Source organism: Engystomops pustulosus, chromosome 4 (assembly GCF_040894005.1).
Source record: "Engystomops pustulosus chromosome 4, aEngPut4.maternal, whole genome shotgun sequence".
NCBI lineage: Eukaryota > Metazoa > Chordata > Amphibia > Anura > Leptodactylidae > Engystomops > Engystomops pustulosus.
The window spans coordinates 189574040-189588329 of NC_092414.1; the positions used below are offsets into that span (position 1 = coordinate 189574040).

At 38.9% G+C, this 14290-nt stretch overlaps 21 non-coding genes across 21 annotated transcripts; all 21 read right to left on the bottom strand.

Annotated features, from left to right (window-relative positions):
* Positions 1-292: 292 nt before the first annotated feature.
* Positions 293-365, bottom strand: TRNAR-CCU (transfer RNA arginine (anticodon CCU)). Its single transcript has one exon. It is a non-coding gene; the product is annotated as a tRNA-Arg (tRNA).
* A 249-nt stretch (positions 366-614) lies between these two features.
* On the bottom strand, positions 615-707 carry TRNAI-UAU (transfer RNA isoleucine (anticodon UAU)). The gene is given in 2 exon segments: positions 615-650; positions 670-707. It is a non-coding gene; the product is annotated as a tRNA-Ile (tRNA).
* A 617-nt stretch (positions 708-1324) lies between these two features.
* TRNAR-CCU (transfer RNA arginine (anticodon CCU)) lies at positions 1325-1397 on the bottom strand. Its single transcript has one exon. It is a non-coding gene; the product is annotated as a tRNA-Arg (tRNA).
* Positions 1398-2355: 958 nt separating this feature from the next.
* On the bottom strand, positions 2356-2428 carry TRNAR-CCU (transfer RNA arginine (anticodon CCU)). The gene has a single exon. It is a non-coding gene; the product is annotated as a tRNA-Arg (tRNA).
* Positions 2429-2677: 249 nt separating this feature from the next.
* Positions 2678-2770, bottom strand: TRNAI-UAU (transfer RNA isoleucine (anticodon UAU)). Its single transcript is given in 2 exon segments — positions 2678-2713; positions 2733-2770. It is a non-coding gene; the product is annotated as a tRNA-Ile (tRNA).
* A 617-nt stretch (positions 2771-3387) lies between these two features.
* On the bottom strand, positions 3388-3460 carry TRNAR-CCU (transfer RNA arginine (anticodon CCU)). Its single transcript has one exon. It is a non-coding gene; the product is annotated as a tRNA-Arg (tRNA).
* Positions 3461-4418: 958 nt separating this feature from the next.
* Positions 4419-4491, bottom strand: TRNAR-CCU (transfer RNA arginine (anticodon CCU)). The gene has a single exon. It is a non-coding gene; the product is annotated as a tRNA-Arg (tRNA).
* A 958-nt stretch (positions 4492-5449) lies between these two features.
* Positions 5450-5522, bottom strand: TRNAR-CCU (transfer RNA arginine (anticodon CCU)). The gene has a single exon. It is a non-coding gene; the product is annotated as a tRNA-Arg (tRNA).
* Positions 5523-6480: 958 nt separating this feature from the next.
* Positions 6481-6553, bottom strand: TRNAR-CCU (transfer RNA arginine (anticodon CCU)). Its single transcript has one exon. It is a non-coding gene; the product is annotated as a tRNA-Arg (tRNA).
* A 249-nt stretch (positions 6554-6802) lies between these two features.
* On the bottom strand, positions 6803-6895 carry TRNAI-UAU (transfer RNA isoleucine (anticodon UAU)). Its single transcript is given in 2 exon segments — positions 6803-6838; positions 6858-6895. It is a non-coding gene; the product is annotated as a tRNA-Ile (tRNA).
* Positions 6896-7511: 616 nt separating this feature from the next.
* TRNAR-CCU (transfer RNA arginine (anticodon CCU)) lies at positions 7512-7584 on the bottom strand. Its single transcript has one exon. It is a non-coding gene; the product is annotated as a tRNA-Arg (tRNA).
* A 249-nt stretch (positions 7585-7833) lies between these two features.
* On the bottom strand, positions 7834-7926 carry TRNAI-UAU (transfer RNA isoleucine (anticodon UAU)). Its single transcript is given in 2 exon segments — positions 7834-7869; positions 7889-7926. It is a non-coding gene; the product is annotated as a tRNA-Ile (tRNA).
* A 616-nt stretch (positions 7927-8542) lies between these two features.
* TRNAR-CCU (transfer RNA arginine (anticodon CCU)) lies at positions 8543-8615 on the bottom strand. The gene has a single exon. It is a non-coding gene; the product is annotated as a tRNA-Arg (tRNA).
* A 249-nt stretch (positions 8616-8864) lies between these two features.
* Positions 8865-8957, bottom strand: TRNAI-UAU (transfer RNA isoleucine (anticodon UAU)). The gene is given in 2 exon segments: positions 8865-8900; positions 8920-8957. It is a non-coding gene; the product is annotated as a tRNA-Ile (tRNA).
* A 617-nt stretch (positions 8958-9574) lies between these two features.
* On the bottom strand, positions 9575-9647 carry TRNAR-CCU (transfer RNA arginine (anticodon CCU)). The gene has a single exon. It is a non-coding gene; the product is annotated as a tRNA-Arg (tRNA).
* Positions 9648-10605: 958 nt separating this feature from the next.
* TRNAR-CCU (transfer RNA arginine (anticodon CCU)) lies at positions 10606-10678 on the bottom strand. Its single transcript has one exon. It is a non-coding gene; the product is annotated as a tRNA-Arg (tRNA).
* A 958-nt stretch (positions 10679-11636) lies between these two features.
* On the bottom strand, positions 11637-11709 carry TRNAR-CCU (transfer RNA arginine (anticodon CCU)). Its single transcript has one exon. It is a non-coding gene; the product is annotated as a tRNA-Arg (tRNA).
* Positions 11710-12668: 959 nt separating this feature from the next.
* On the bottom strand, positions 12669-12741 carry TRNAR-CCU (transfer RNA arginine (anticodon CCU)). Its single transcript has one exon. It is a non-coding gene; the product is annotated as a tRNA-Arg (tRNA).
* A 249-nt stretch (positions 12742-12990) lies between these two features.
* TRNAI-UAU (transfer RNA isoleucine (anticodon UAU)) lies at positions 12991-13083 on the bottom strand. Its single transcript is given in 2 exon segments — positions 12991-13026; positions 13046-13083. It is a non-coding gene; the product is annotated as a tRNA-Ile (tRNA).
* Positions 13084-13699: 616 nt separating this feature from the next.
* On the bottom strand, positions 13700-13772 carry TRNAR-CCU (transfer RNA arginine (anticodon CCU)). Its single transcript has one exon. It is a non-coding gene; the product is annotated as a tRNA-Arg (tRNA).
* Positions 13773-14021: 249 nt separating this feature from the next.
* TRNAI-UAU (transfer RNA isoleucine (anticodon UAU)) lies at positions 14022-14114 on the bottom strand. The gene is given in 2 exon segments: positions 14022-14057; positions 14077-14114. It is a non-coding gene; the product is annotated as a tRNA-Ile (tRNA).
* Positions 14115-14290: the final 176 nt, after the last annotated feature.

Genomic DNA, 14290 nt, shown 5'->3' on the forward strand with positions numbered 1-14290 from the left:
TGGATTGTTGTTCACTGTGAATGTGTTTGTGTTGCGGCATAAATGAATAGTAAATGAGTGTATTTTGATTTGACTGTATAACGGAAATGACTGACCCTTTCAAAGCAGTGGAAATGCATGGCGATTCTTGGGACTTAAAGTTGTCATTGTATGTTTAATGTGCTATCAGAATTCCCAAGATCTTTTGAACAAGCATATGGGACCATTAAGAAATGAAGAAGACGGTTGAGCACTTTAAATCTGGAAGTAAAATAGAGCATGTGTGTGTGCTTTGGTAATCAACAGCCTCAAACACCCCAGATGGGACTCGAACCCACAATCCCTGGCTTAGGAGGCCAGTGCCTTATCCAGTAGGCCACTGGGGCTGAACGAGATATAGCTGAGCACTTAGTTTTTTTTTCTTTTCCAAACAAATCAGTTACTACAATTTGATTTCTAAGAAATGTTCTTGTTTGCAAACTGCAAACTATCTGAAAAACATGGGTGCAGAAGCCAGAAGACATGAAAGCAAAAGAACTAGGCACGTTTCCCCAATGATCATGTTTTGATGCGATGGTGAACCATGAGAGACTTTCTTTGGCAATTGACAAAAATGGATGAAAAGAGGAAAACAATGCTCCAGGTGAGGCTCGAACTCACAACCTCGGCATTGCTCAACAGTTACTGCTTTATAAGTACCGCGCGCTGACCGATTGCGCCACTGGAGCTCTGCCTGGTGTCTGGAAGCTTGCCTTTTTTGCGTCTGTTTCCGAAACCAGTAAACTATGGGAATGTTTGAAGTTAGGAGGCTCTTATAGTATTATACTTCAAGTCATGCATTTCCATTTTTTTTATAAAATGAAGTCATACTCTCTACTTTGCTAGCAGGTTTTTTGTTAAAACTGAAATTCCAAATGTTCTCAGGGTGTTATACGTTTACTAAGAATTTTGAACTCTAAATGTGTACCAATTAACAGAAGAATATCATCGTGTTTTATTAAATCAAAAGTCGCTATGTTTGCTAATCATTCAGTTGAAAACTTTTCTGTATCTGGATTGTTGTTCACTGTGAATGTGTTTGTGTTGCGGCATAAATGAATAGTAAATGAGTGTATTTTGATTTGACTGTATAACGGAAATGACTGACCCTTTCAAAGCAGTGGAAATGCATGGCGATTCTTGGGACTTAAAGTTGTCATTGTATGTTTAATGTGCTATCAGAATTCCCAAGATTTTTTTGAACAAGCATATGGGACCATTAAGAAATGAAGAAGACGGTTGAGCACTTTAAATCTGGAAGTAAAATAGAGCATGTGTGTGTGCTTTGGTAATCAACAGCCTCAAACACCCCAGATGGGACTCGAACCCACAATCCCTGGCTTAGGAGGCCAGTGCCTTATCCAGTAGGCCACTGGGGCTGAACGAGATATAGCTGAGCACTTAGTTTTTTTTTCTTTTCCAAACAAATCAGTTACTACAATTTGATTTCTAAGAAATGTTCTTGTTTGCAAACTGCAAACTATCTGAAAAACATGGGTGCAGAAGCCAGAAGACATGAAAGCAAAAGAACTAGGCACGTTTCCCCAATGATCATGTTTTGATGCGATTGTGAACCATGAGAGACTTTCTTTGGCAATTGACAAAAATGGATGAAAAGAGGAAAACAATGCTCCAGGTGAGGCTCGAACTCACAACCTCGGCATTGCTCAACAGTTACTGCTTTATAAGTACCGCGTGCTGACCGATTGCGCCACTGGAGCTCTGCTTGGTGTCAGGAAGCTTGCCTTTTTTGCGTCTGTTTCCGAAACCAGTAAACTATGGGAATGTTTGAAGTTAGGAGGCTCTTATAGTATTATACTTCAAGTCATGCATTTCCATTTTTTTTATAAAATGAAGTCATACTCCCTACTTTGCTAGCAGGTTTTTTGTTGAAACTGAAATTCCAAATGTTCTCAGGGTGTTATACGTTTACTAAGAATTTTGAACTCTAAATGTGTACCAATTAACAGAAGAATATCATCGTGTTTTATTAAATCAAAAGTCGCTATGCTTGCTAATCATTCAGTTGAAAACTTTTCTGTATCTGGATTGTTGTTCACTGTGAATGTGTTTGTGTTGCGGCATAAATGAATAGTAAATGAGTGTATTTTGATTTGACTGTATAACGGAAATGACTGACCCTTTCAAAGCAGTGGAAATGCATGGCGATTCTTGGGACTTAAAGTTGTCATTGTATGTTTAATGTGCTATCAGAATTCCCAAGATCTTTTGAACAAGCATATGGGACCATTAAGAAATGAAGAAGACGGTTGAGCACTTTAAATCTGGAAGTAAAATAGAGCATGTGTGTGTGCTTTGGTAATCAACAGCCTCAAACACCCCAGATGGGACTCGAACCCACAATCCCTGGCTTAGGAGGCCAGTGCCTTATCCAGTAGGCCACTGGGGCTGAACGAGATATAGCTGAGCACTTAGTTTTTTTTTCTTTTCCAAACAAATCAGTTACTACAATTTGATTTCTAAGAAATGTTCTTGTTTGCAAACTGCAAACTATCTGAAAAACATGGGTGCAGAAGCCAGAAGACATGAAAGCAAAAGAACTAGGCACGTTTCCCCAATGATCATGTTTTGATGCGATGGTGAACCATGAGAGACTTTCTTTGGCAATTGACAAAAATGGATGAAAAGAGGAAAACAATGCTCCAGGTGAGGCTCGAACTCACAACCTCGGCATTGCTCAACAGTTACTGCTTTATAAGTACCGCGCGCTGACCGATTGCGCCACTGGAGCTCTGCCTGGTGTCTGGAAGCTTGCCTTTTTTGCGTCTGTTTCCGAAACCAGTAAACTATGGGAATGTTTGAAGTTAGGAGGCTCTTATAGTATTATACTTCAAGTCATGCATTTCCATTTTTTTTATAAAATGAAGTCATACTCTCTACTTTGCTAGCAGGTTTTTTGTTAAAACTGAAATTCCAAATGTTCTCAGGGTGTTATACGTTTACTAAGAATTTTGAACTCTAAATGTGTACCAATTAACAGAAGAATATCATCGTGTTTTATTAAATCAAAAGTCGCTATGTTTGCTAATCATTCAGTTGAAAACTTTTCTGTATCTGGATTGTTGTTCACTGTGAATGTGTTTGTGTTGCGGCATAAATGAATAGTAAATGAGTGTATTTTGATTTGACTGTATAACGGAAATGACTGACCCTTTCAAAGCAGTGGAAATGCATGGCGATTCTTGGGACTTAAAGTTGTCATTGTATGTTTAATGTGCTATCAGAATTCCCAAGATTTTTTTGAACAAGCATATGGGACCATTAAGAAATGAAGAAGACGGTTGAGCACTTTAAATCTGGAAGTAAAATAGAGCATGTGTGTGTGCTTTGGTAATCAACAGCCTCAAACACCCCAGATGGGACTCGAACCCACAATCCCTGGCTTAGGAGGCCAGTGCCTTATCCAGTAGGCCACTGGGGCTGAACGAGATATAGCTGAGCACTTAGTTTTTTTTTCTTTTCCAAACAAATCAGTTACTACAATTTGATTTCTAAGAAATGTTCTTGTTTGCAAACTGCAAACTATCTGAAAAACATGGGTGCAGAAGCCAGAAGACATGAAAGCAAAAGAACTAGGCACGTTTCCCCAATGATCATGTTTTGATGCGATTGTGAACCATGAGAGACTTTCTTTGGCAATTGACAAAAATGGATGAAAAGAGGAAAACAATGCTCCAGGTGAGGCTCGAACTCACAACCTCGGCATTGCTCAACAGTTACTGCTTTATAAGTACCGCGTGCTGACCGATTGCGCCACTGGAGCTCTGCTTTGTGTCAGGAAGCTTGCCTTTTTTGCGTCTGTTTCCGAAACCAGTAAACTATGGGAATGTTTGAAGTTAGGAGGCTCTTATAGTATTATACTTCAAGTCATGCATTTCCATTTTTTTTATAAAATGAAGTCATACTCCCTACTTTGCTAGCAGGTTTTTTGTTGAAACTGAAATTCCAAATGTTCTCAGGGTGTTATACGTTTACTAAGAATTTTGAACTCTAAATGTGTACCAATTAACAGAAGAATATCATCGTGTTTTATTAAATCAAAAGTCGCTATGCTTGCTAATCATTCAGTTGAAAACTTTTCTGTATCTGGATTGTTGTTCACTGTGAATGTGTTTGTGTTGCGGCATAAATGAATAGTAAATGAGTGTATTTTGATTTGACTGTATAACGGAAATGACTGACCCTTTCAAAGCAGTGGAAATGCATGGCGATTCTTGGGACTTAAAGTTGTCATTGTATGTTTAATGTGCTATCAGAATTCCCAAGATCTTTTGAACAAGCATATGGGACAATTAAGAAATGAAGAAGACGGTTGAGCACTTTAAATCTGGAAGTAAAATAGAGCATGTGTGTGTGCTTTGGTAATCAACAGCCTCAAACACCCCAGATGGGACTCGAACCCACAATCCCTGGCTTAGGAGGCCAGTGCCTTATCCAGTAGGCCACTGGGGCTGAACGAGATATAGCTGAGCACTTAGTTTTTTTTTCTTTTCCAAACAAATCAGTTACTACAATTTGATTTCTAAGAAATGTTCTTGTTTGCAAACTGCAAACTATCTGAAAAACATGGGTGCAGAAGCCAGAAGACATGAAAGCAAAAGAACTAGGCACGTTTCCCCAATGATCATGTTTTGATGCGATTGTGAACCATGAGAGACTTTCTTTGGCAATTGACAAAAATGGATGAAAAGAGGAAAACAATGCTCCAGGTGAGGCTCGAACTCACAACCTCGGCATTGCTCAACAGTTACTGCTTTATAAGTACCGCGTGCTGACCGATTGCGCCACTGGAGCTCTGCTTGGTGTCAGGAAGCTTGCCTTTTTTGCGTCTGTTTCCGAAACCAGTAAACTATGGGAATGTTTGAAGTTAGGAGGCTCTTATAGTATTATACTTCAAGTCATGCATTTCCATTTTTTTTATAAAATGAAGTCATACTCCCTACTTTGCTAGCAGGTTTTTTGTTGAAACTGAAATTCCAAATGTTCTCAGGGTGTTATACGTTTACTAAGAATTTTGAACTCTAAATGTGTACCAATTAACAGAAGAATATCATCGTGTTTTATTAAATCAAAAGTCGCTATGCTTGCTAATCATTCAGTTGAAAACTTTTCTGTATCTGGATTGTTGTTCACTGTGAATGTGTTTGTGTTGCGGCATAAATGAATAGTAAATGAGTGTATTTTGATTTGACTGTATAACGGAAATGACTGACCCTTTCAAAGCAGTGGAAATGCATGGCGATTCTTGGGACTTAAAGTTGTCATTGTATGTTTAATGTGCTATCAGAATTCCCAAGATCTTTTGAACAAGCATATGGGACAATTAAGAAATGAAGAAGACGGTTGAGCACTTTAAATCTGGAAGTAAAATAGAGCATGTGTGTGTGCTTTGGTAATCAACAGCCTCAAACACCCCAGATGGGACTCGAACCCACAATCCCTGGCTTAGGAGGCCAGTGCCTTATCCAGTAGGCCACTGGGGCTGAACGAGATATAGCTGAGCACTTAGTTTTTTTTTCTTTTCCAAACAAATCAGTTACTACAATTTGATTTCTAAGAAATGTTCTTGTTTGCAAACTGCAAACTATCTGAAAAACATGGGTGCAGAAGCCAGAAGACATGAAAGCAAAAGAACTAGGCACGTTTCCCCAATGATCATGTTTTGATGCGATTGTGAACCATGAGAGACTTTCTTTGGCAATTGACAAAAATGGATGAAAAGAGGAAAACAATGCTCCAGGTGAGGCTCGAACTCACAACCTCGGCATTGCTCAACAGTTACTGCTTTATAAGTACCGCGTGCTGACCGATTGCGCCACTGGAGCTCTGCTTGGTGTCAGGAAGCTTGCCTTTTTTGCGTCTGTTTCCGAAACCAGTAAACTATGGGAATGTTTGAAGTTAGGAGGCTCTTATAGTATTATACTTCAAGTCATGCATTTCCATTTTTTTTATAAAATGAAGTCATACTCCCTACTTTGCTAGCAGGTTTTTTGTTGAAACTGAAATTCCAAATGTTCTCAGGGTGTTATACGTTTACTAAGAATTTTGAACTCTAAATGTGTACCAATTAACAGAAGAATATCATCGTGTTTTATTAAATCAAAAGTCGCTATGCTTGCTAATCATTCAGTTGAAAACTTTTCTGTATCTGGATTGTTGTTCACTGTGAATGTGTTTGTGTTGCGGCATAAATGAATAGTAAATGAGTGTATTTTGATTTGACTGTATAACGGAAATGACTGACCCTTTCAAAGCAGTGGAAATGCATGGCGATTCTTGGGACTTAAAGTTGTCATTGTATGTTTAATGTGCTATCAGAATTCCCAAGATCTTTTGAACAAGCATATGGGACAATTAAGAAATGAAGAAGACGGTTGAGCACTTTAAATCTGGAAGTAAAATAGAGCATGTGTGTGTGCTTTGGTAATCAACAGCCTCAAACACCCCAGATGGGACTCGAACCCACAATCCCTGGCTTAGGAGGCCAGTGCCTTATCCAGTAGGCCACTGGGGCTGAACGAGATATAGCTGAGCACTTAGTTTTTTTTTCTTTTCCAAACAAATCAGTTACTACAATTTGATTTCTAAGAAATGTTCTTGTTTGCAAACTGCAAACTATCTGAAAAACATGGGTGCAGAAGCCAGAAGACATGAAAGCAAAAGAACTAGGCACGTTTCCCCAATGATCATGTTTTGATGCGATGGTGAACCATGAGAGACTTTCTTTGGCAATTGACAAAAATGGATGAAAAGAGGAAAACAATGCTCCAGGTGAGGCTCGAACTCACAACCTCGGCATTGCTCAACAGTTACTGCTTTATAAGTACCGCGCGCTGACCGATTGCGCCACTGGAGCTCTGCCTGGTGTCTGGAAGCTTGCCTTTTTTGCGTCTGTTTCCGAAACCAGTAAACTATGGGAATGTTTGAAGTTAGGAGGCTCTTATAGTATTATACTTCAAGTCATGCATTTCCATTTTTTTTATAAAATGAAGTCATACTCTCTACTTTGCTAGCAGGTTTTTTGTTGAAACTGAAATTCCAAATGTTCTCATGGTGTTATACGTTTACTAAGAATTTTGAACTCTAAATGTGTACCAATTAACAGAAGAATATCATCGTGTTTTATTAAATCAAAAGTCGCTATGCTTGCTAATCATTCAGTTGAAAACTTTTCTGTATCTGGATTGTTGTTCACTGTGAATGTGTTTGTGTTGCGGCATAAATGAATAGTAAATGAGTGTATTTTGATTTGACTGTATAACGGAAATGACTGACCCTTTCAAAGCAGTGGAAATGCATGGCGATTCTTGGGACTTAAAGTTGTCATTGTATGTTTAATGTGCTATCAGAATTCCCAAGATCTTTTGAACAAGCATATGGGACCATTAAGAAATGAAGAAGATGGTTGAGCACTTTAAATCTGGAAGTAAAATAGAGCATGTGTGTGTGCTTTGGTAATCAACAGCCTCAAACACCCCAGATGGGACTCGAACCCACAATACCTGGCTTAGGAGGCCAGTGCCTTATCCATTAGGCCACTGGGGCTGAACGAGATATAGCTGAGCACTTAGTTTTTTTTTCTTTTCCAAACAAATCAGTTACTACAATTTGATTTCTAAGAAATGTTCTTGTTTGCAAACTGCAAACTATCTGAAAAACATGGGTGCAGAAGCCAGAAGACATGAAAGCAAAAGAACTAGGCACGTTTCCCCAATGATCATGTTTTGATGCGATGGTGAACCATGAGAGACTTTCTTTGGCAATTGACAAAAATGGATGAAAAGAGGAAAACAATGCTCCAGGTGAGGCTCGAACTCACAACCTCGGCATTGCTCAACAGTTACTGCTTTATAAGTACCGCACGCTGACCGATTGCGCCACTGGAGCTCTGCTTGGTGTCTGGAAGCTTGCCTTTTTTGCGTCTGTTTCCGAAACCAGTAAACTATGGGAATGTTTGAAGTTAGGAGGCTCTTATAGTATTATACTTCAAGTCATGCATTTCCATTTATTTTATAAAATGAAGTCATACTCTCTACTTTGCTAGCAGGTTTTTTGTTGAAACTGAAATTCCAAATGTTCTCATGGTGTTATACGTTTACTAAGAATTTTGAACTCTAAATGTGTACCAATTAACAGAAGAATATCATCGTGTTTTATTAAATCAAAAGTCGCTATGCTTGCTAATCATTCAGTTGAAAACTTTTCTGTATCTGGATTGTTGTTCACTGTGAATGTGTTTGTGTTGCGGCATAAATGAATAGTAAATGAGTGTATTTTGATTTGACTGTATAACGGAAATGACTGACCCTTTCAAAGCAGTGGAAATGCATGGCGATTCTTGGGACTTAAAGTTGTCATTGTATGTTTAATGTGCTATCAGAATTCCCAAGATCTTTTGAACAAGCATATGGGACCATTAAGAAATGAAGAAGACGGTTGAGCACTTTAAATCTGGAAGTAAAATAGAGCATGTGTGTGTGCTTTGGTAATCAACAGCCTCAAACACCCCAGATGGGACTCGAACCCACAATCCCTGGCTTAGGAGGCCAGTGCCTTATCCAGTAGGCCACTGGGGCTGAACGAGATATAGCTGAGCACTTAGTTTTTTTTTCTTTTCCAAACAAATCAGTTACTACAATTTGATTTCTAAGAAATGTTCTTGTTTGCAAACTGCAAACTATCTGAAAAACATGGGTGCAGAAGCCAGAAGACATGAAAGCAAAAGAACTAGGCACGTTTCCCCAATGATCATGTTTTGATGCGATGGTGAACCATGAGAGACTTTCTTTGGCAATTGACAAAAATGGATGAAAAGAGGAAAACAATGCTCCAGGTGAGGCTCGAACTCACAACCTCGGCATTGCTCAACAGTTACTGCTTTATAAGTACCGCGCGCTGACCGATTGCGCCACTGGAGCTCTGCCTGGTGTCTGGAAGCTTGCCTTTTTTGCGTCTGTTTCCGAAACCAGTAAACTATGGGAATGTTTGAAGTTAGGAGGCTCTTATAGTATTATACTTCAAGTCATGCATTTCCATTTTTTTTATAAAATGAAGTCATACTCTCTACTTTGCTAGCAGGTTTTTTGTTAAAACTGAAATTCCAAATGTTCTCAGGGTGTTATACGTTTACTAAGAATTTTGAACTCTAAATGTGTACCAATTAACAGAAGAATATCATCGTGTTTTATTAAATCAAAAGTCGCTATGTTTGCTAATCATTCAGTTGAAAACTTTTCTGTATCTGGATTGTTGTTCACTGTGAATGTGTTTGTGTTGCGGCATAAATGAATAGTAAATGAGTGTATTTTGATTTGACTGTATAACGGAAATGACTGACCCTTTCAAAGCAGTGGAAATGCATGGCGATTCTTGGGACTTAAAGTTGTCATTGTATGTTTAATGTGCTATCAGAATTCCCAAGATTTTTTTGAACAAGCATATGGGACCATTAAGAAATGAAGAAGACGGTTGAGCACTTTAAATCTGGAAGTAAAATAGAGCATGTGTGTGTGCTTTGGTAATCAACAGCCTCAAACACCCCAGATGGGACTCGAACCCACAATCCCTGGCTTAGGAGGCCAGTGCCTTATCCAGTAGGCCACTGGGGCTGAACGAGATATAGCTGAGCACTTAGTTTTTTTTTCTTTTCCAAACAAATCAGTTACTACAATTTGATTTCTAAGAAATGTTCTTGTTTGCAAACTGCAAACTATCTGAAAAACATGGGTGCAGAAGCCAGAAGACATGAAAGCAAAAGAACTAGGCACGTTTCCCCAATGATCATGTTTTGATGCGATTGTGAACCATGAGAGACTTTCTTTGGCAATTGACAAAAATGGATGAAAAGAGGAAAACAATGCTCCAGGTGAGGCTCGAACTCACAACCTCGGCATTGCTCAACAGTTACTGCTTTATAAGTACCGCGTGCTGACCGATTGCGCCACTGGAGCTCTGCTTGGTGTCAGGAAGCTTGCCTTTTTTGCGTCTGTTTCCGAAACCAGTAAACTATGGGAATGTTTGAAGTTAGGAGGCTCTTATAGTATTATACTTCAAGTCATGCATTTCCATTTTTTTTATAAAATGAAGTCATACTCCCTACTTTGCTAGCAGGTTTTTTGTTGAAACTGAAATTCCAAATGTTCTCAGGGTGTTATACGTTTACTAAGAATTTTGAACTCTAAATGTGTACCAATTAACAGAAGAATATCATCGTGTTTTATTAAATCAAAAGTCGCTATGCTTGCTAATCATTCAGTTGAAAACTTTTCTGTATCTGGATTGTTGTTCACTGTGAATGTGTTTGTGTTGCGGCATAAATGAATAGTAAATGAGTGTATTTTGATTTGACTGTATAACGGAAATGACTGACCCTTTCAAAGCAGTGGAAATGCATGGCGATTCTTGGGACTTAAAGTTGTCATTGTATGTTTAATGTGCTATCAGAATTCCCAAGATCTTTTGAACAAGCATATGGGACAATTAAGAAATGAAGAAGACGGTTGAGCACTTTAAATCTGGAAGTAAAATAGAGCATGTGTGTGTGCTTTGGTAATCAACAGCCTCAAACACCCCAGATGGGACTCGAACCCACAATCCCTGGCTTAGGAGGCCAGTGCCTTATCCAGTAGGCCACTGGGGCTGAACGAGATATAGCTGAGCACTTAGTTTTTTTTTCTTTTCCAAACAAATCAGTTACTACAATTTGATTTCTAAGAAATGTTCTTGTTTGCAAACTGCAAACTATCTGAAAAACATGGGTGCAGAAGCCAGAAGACATGAAAGCAAAAGAACTAGGCACGTTTCCCCAATGATCATGTTTTGATGCGATTGTGAACCATGAGAGACTTTCTTTGGCAATTGACAAAAATGGATGAAAAGAGGAAAACAATGCTCCAGGTGAGGCTCGAACTCACAACCTCGGCATTGCTCAACAGTTACTGCTTTATAAGTACCGCGTGCTGACCGATTGCGCCACTGGAGCTCTGCTTGGTGTCAGGAAGCTTGCCTTTTTTGCGTCTGTTTCCGAAACCAGTAAACTATGGGAATGTTTGAAGTTAGGAGGCTCTTATAGTATTATACTTCAAGTCATGCATTTCCATTTTTTTTATAAAATGAAGTCATACTCCCTACTTTGCTAGCAGGTTTTTTGTTGAAACTGAAATTCCAAATGTTCTCAGGGTGTTATACGTTTACTAAGAATTTTGAACTCTAAATGTGTACCAATTAACAGAAGAATATCATCGTGTTTTATTAAATCAAAAGTCGCTATGCTTGCTAATCATTCAGTTGAAAACTTTTCTGTATCTGGATTGTTGTTCACTGTGAATGTGTTTGTGTTGCGGCATAAATGAATAGTAAATGAGTGTATTTTGATTTGACTGTATAACGGAAATGACTGACCCTTTCAAAGCAGTGGAAATGCATGGCGATTCTTGGGACTTAAAGTTGTCATTGTATGTTTAATGTGCTATCAGAATTCCCAAGATCTTTTGAACAAGCATATGGGACAATTAAGAAATGAAGAAGACGGTTGAGCACTTTAAATCTGGAAGTAAAATAGAGCATGTGTGTGTGCTTTGGTAATCAACAGCCTCAAACACCCCAGATGGGACTCGAACCCACAATCCCTGGCTTAGGAGGCCAGTGCCTTATCCAGTAGGCCACTGGGGCTGAACGAGATATAGCTGAGCACGTAGTTTTTTTTTTCTTTTCCAAACAAATCAGTTACTACAATTTGATTTCTAAGAAATGTTCTTGTTTGCAAACTGCAAACTATCTGAAAAACATGGGTGCAGAAGCCAGAAGACATGAAAGCAAAAGAACTAGGCACGTTTCCCCAATGATCATGTTTTGATGCGATTGTGAACCATGAGAGACTTTCTTTGGCAATTGACAAAAATGGATGAAAAGAGGAAAACAATGCTCCAGGTGAGGCTCGAACTCACAACCTCGGCATTGCTCAACAGTTACTGCTTTATAAGTACCGCGTGCTGACCGATTGCGCCACTGGAGCTCTGCTTGGTGTCAGGAAGCTTGCCTTTTTTGCGTCTGTTTCCGAAACCAGTAAACTATGGGAATGTTTGAAGTTAGGAGGCTCTTATAGTATTATACTTCAAGTCATGCATTTCCATTTTTTTTATAAAATGAAGTCATACTCCCTACTTTGCTAGCAGGTTTTTTGTTGAAACTGAAATTCCAAATGTTCTCAGGGTGTTATACGTTTACTAAGAATTTTGAACTCTAAATGTGTACCAATTAACAGAAGAATATCATCGTGTTTTATTAAATCAAAAGTCGCTATGCTTGCTAATCATTCAGTTGAAAACTTTTCTGTATCTGGATTGTTGTTCACTGTGAATGTGTTTGTGTTGCGGCATAAATGAATAGTAAATGAGTGTATTTTGATTTGACTGTATAACGGAAATGACTGACCCTTTCAAAGCAGTGGAAATGCATGGCGATTCTTGGGACTTAAAGTTGTCATTGTATGTTTAATGTGCTATCAGAATTCCCAAGATCTTTTGAACAAGCATATGGGACAATTAAGAAATGAAGAAGACGGTTGAGCACTTTAAACCTGGAAGTAAAATAGAGCATGTGTGTGTGCTTTGGTAATCAACAGCCTCAAACACCCCAGATGGGACTCGAACCCACAATCCCTGGCTTAGGAGGCCAGTGCCTTATCCAGTAGGCCACTGGGGCTGAACGAGATATAGCTGAGCACTTAGTTTTTTTTTCTTTTCCAAACAAATCAGTTACTACAATTTGATTTCTAAGAAATGTTCTTGTTTGCAAACTGCAAACTATCTGAAAAACATGGGTGCAGAAGCCAGAAGACATGAAAGCAAAAGAACTAGGCACGTTTCCCCAATGATCATGTTTTGATGCGATGGTGAACCATGAGAGACTTTCTTTGGCAATTGACAAAAATGGATGAAAAGAGGAAAACAATGCTCCAGGTGAGGCTCGAACTCACAACCTCGGCATTGCTCAACAGTTACTGCTTTATAAGTACCGCGCGCTGACCGATTGCGCCACTGGAGCTCTGCCTGGTGTCTGGAAGCTTGCCTTTTTTGCGTCTGTTTCCGAAACCAGTAAACTATGGGAATGTTTGAAGTTAGGAGGCTCTTATAGTATTATACTTCAAGTCATGCATTTCCATTTTTTTTATAAAATGAAGTCATACTCTCTACTTTGCTAGCAGGTTTTTTGTTGAAACTGAAATTCCAAATGTTCTCATGGTGTTATACCTTTACTAAGAATTTTGAACTCTAAATGTGTACCAATTAACAGAAGAATATCATCGTGTTTTATTAAATCAAAAGTCGCTATGCTTGCTAATCATTCAGTTGAAAACTTTTCTGTATCTGGATTGTTGTTCACTGTGAATGTGTTTGTGTTGCGGCATAAATGAATAGTAAATGAGTGTATTTTGATTTGACTGTATAACGGAAATGACTGACCCTTTCAAAGCAGTGGAAATGCATGGCGATTCTTGGGACTTAAAGTTGTCATTGTATGTTTAATGTGCTATCAGAATTCCCAAGATCTTTTGAACAAGCATATGGGACCATTAAGAAATGAAGAAGATGGTTGAGCACTTTAAATCTGGAAGTAAAATAGAGCATGTGTGTGTGCTTTGGTAATCAACAGCCTCAAACACCCCAGATGGGACTCGAACCCACAATACCTGGCTTAGGAGGCCAGTGCCTTATCCATTAGGCCACTGGGGCTGAACGAGATATAGCTGAGCACTTAGTTTTTTTTTCTTTTCCAAACAAATCAGTTACTACAATTTGATTTCTAAGAAATGTTCTTGTTTGCAAACTGCAAACTATCTGAAAAACATGGGTGCAGAAGCCAGAAGACATGAAAGCAAAAGAACTAGGCACGTTTCCCCAATGATCATGTTTTGATGCGATGGTGAACCATGAGAGACTTTCTTTGGCAATTGACAAAAATGGATGAAAAGAGGAAAACAATGCTCCAGGTGAGGCTCGAACTCACAACCTCGGCATTGCTCAACAGTTACTGCTTTATAAGTACCGCACGCTGACCGATTGCGCCACTGGAGCTCTGCTTGGTGTCTGGAAGCTTGCCTTTTTTGCGTCTGTTTCCGAAACCAGTAAACTATGGGAATGTTTGAAGTTAGGAGGCTCTTATAGTATTATACTTCAAGTCATGCATTTCCATTTATTTTATAAAATGAAGTCATACTCTCTACTTTGCTAGCAGGTTTTTTGTTGAAACT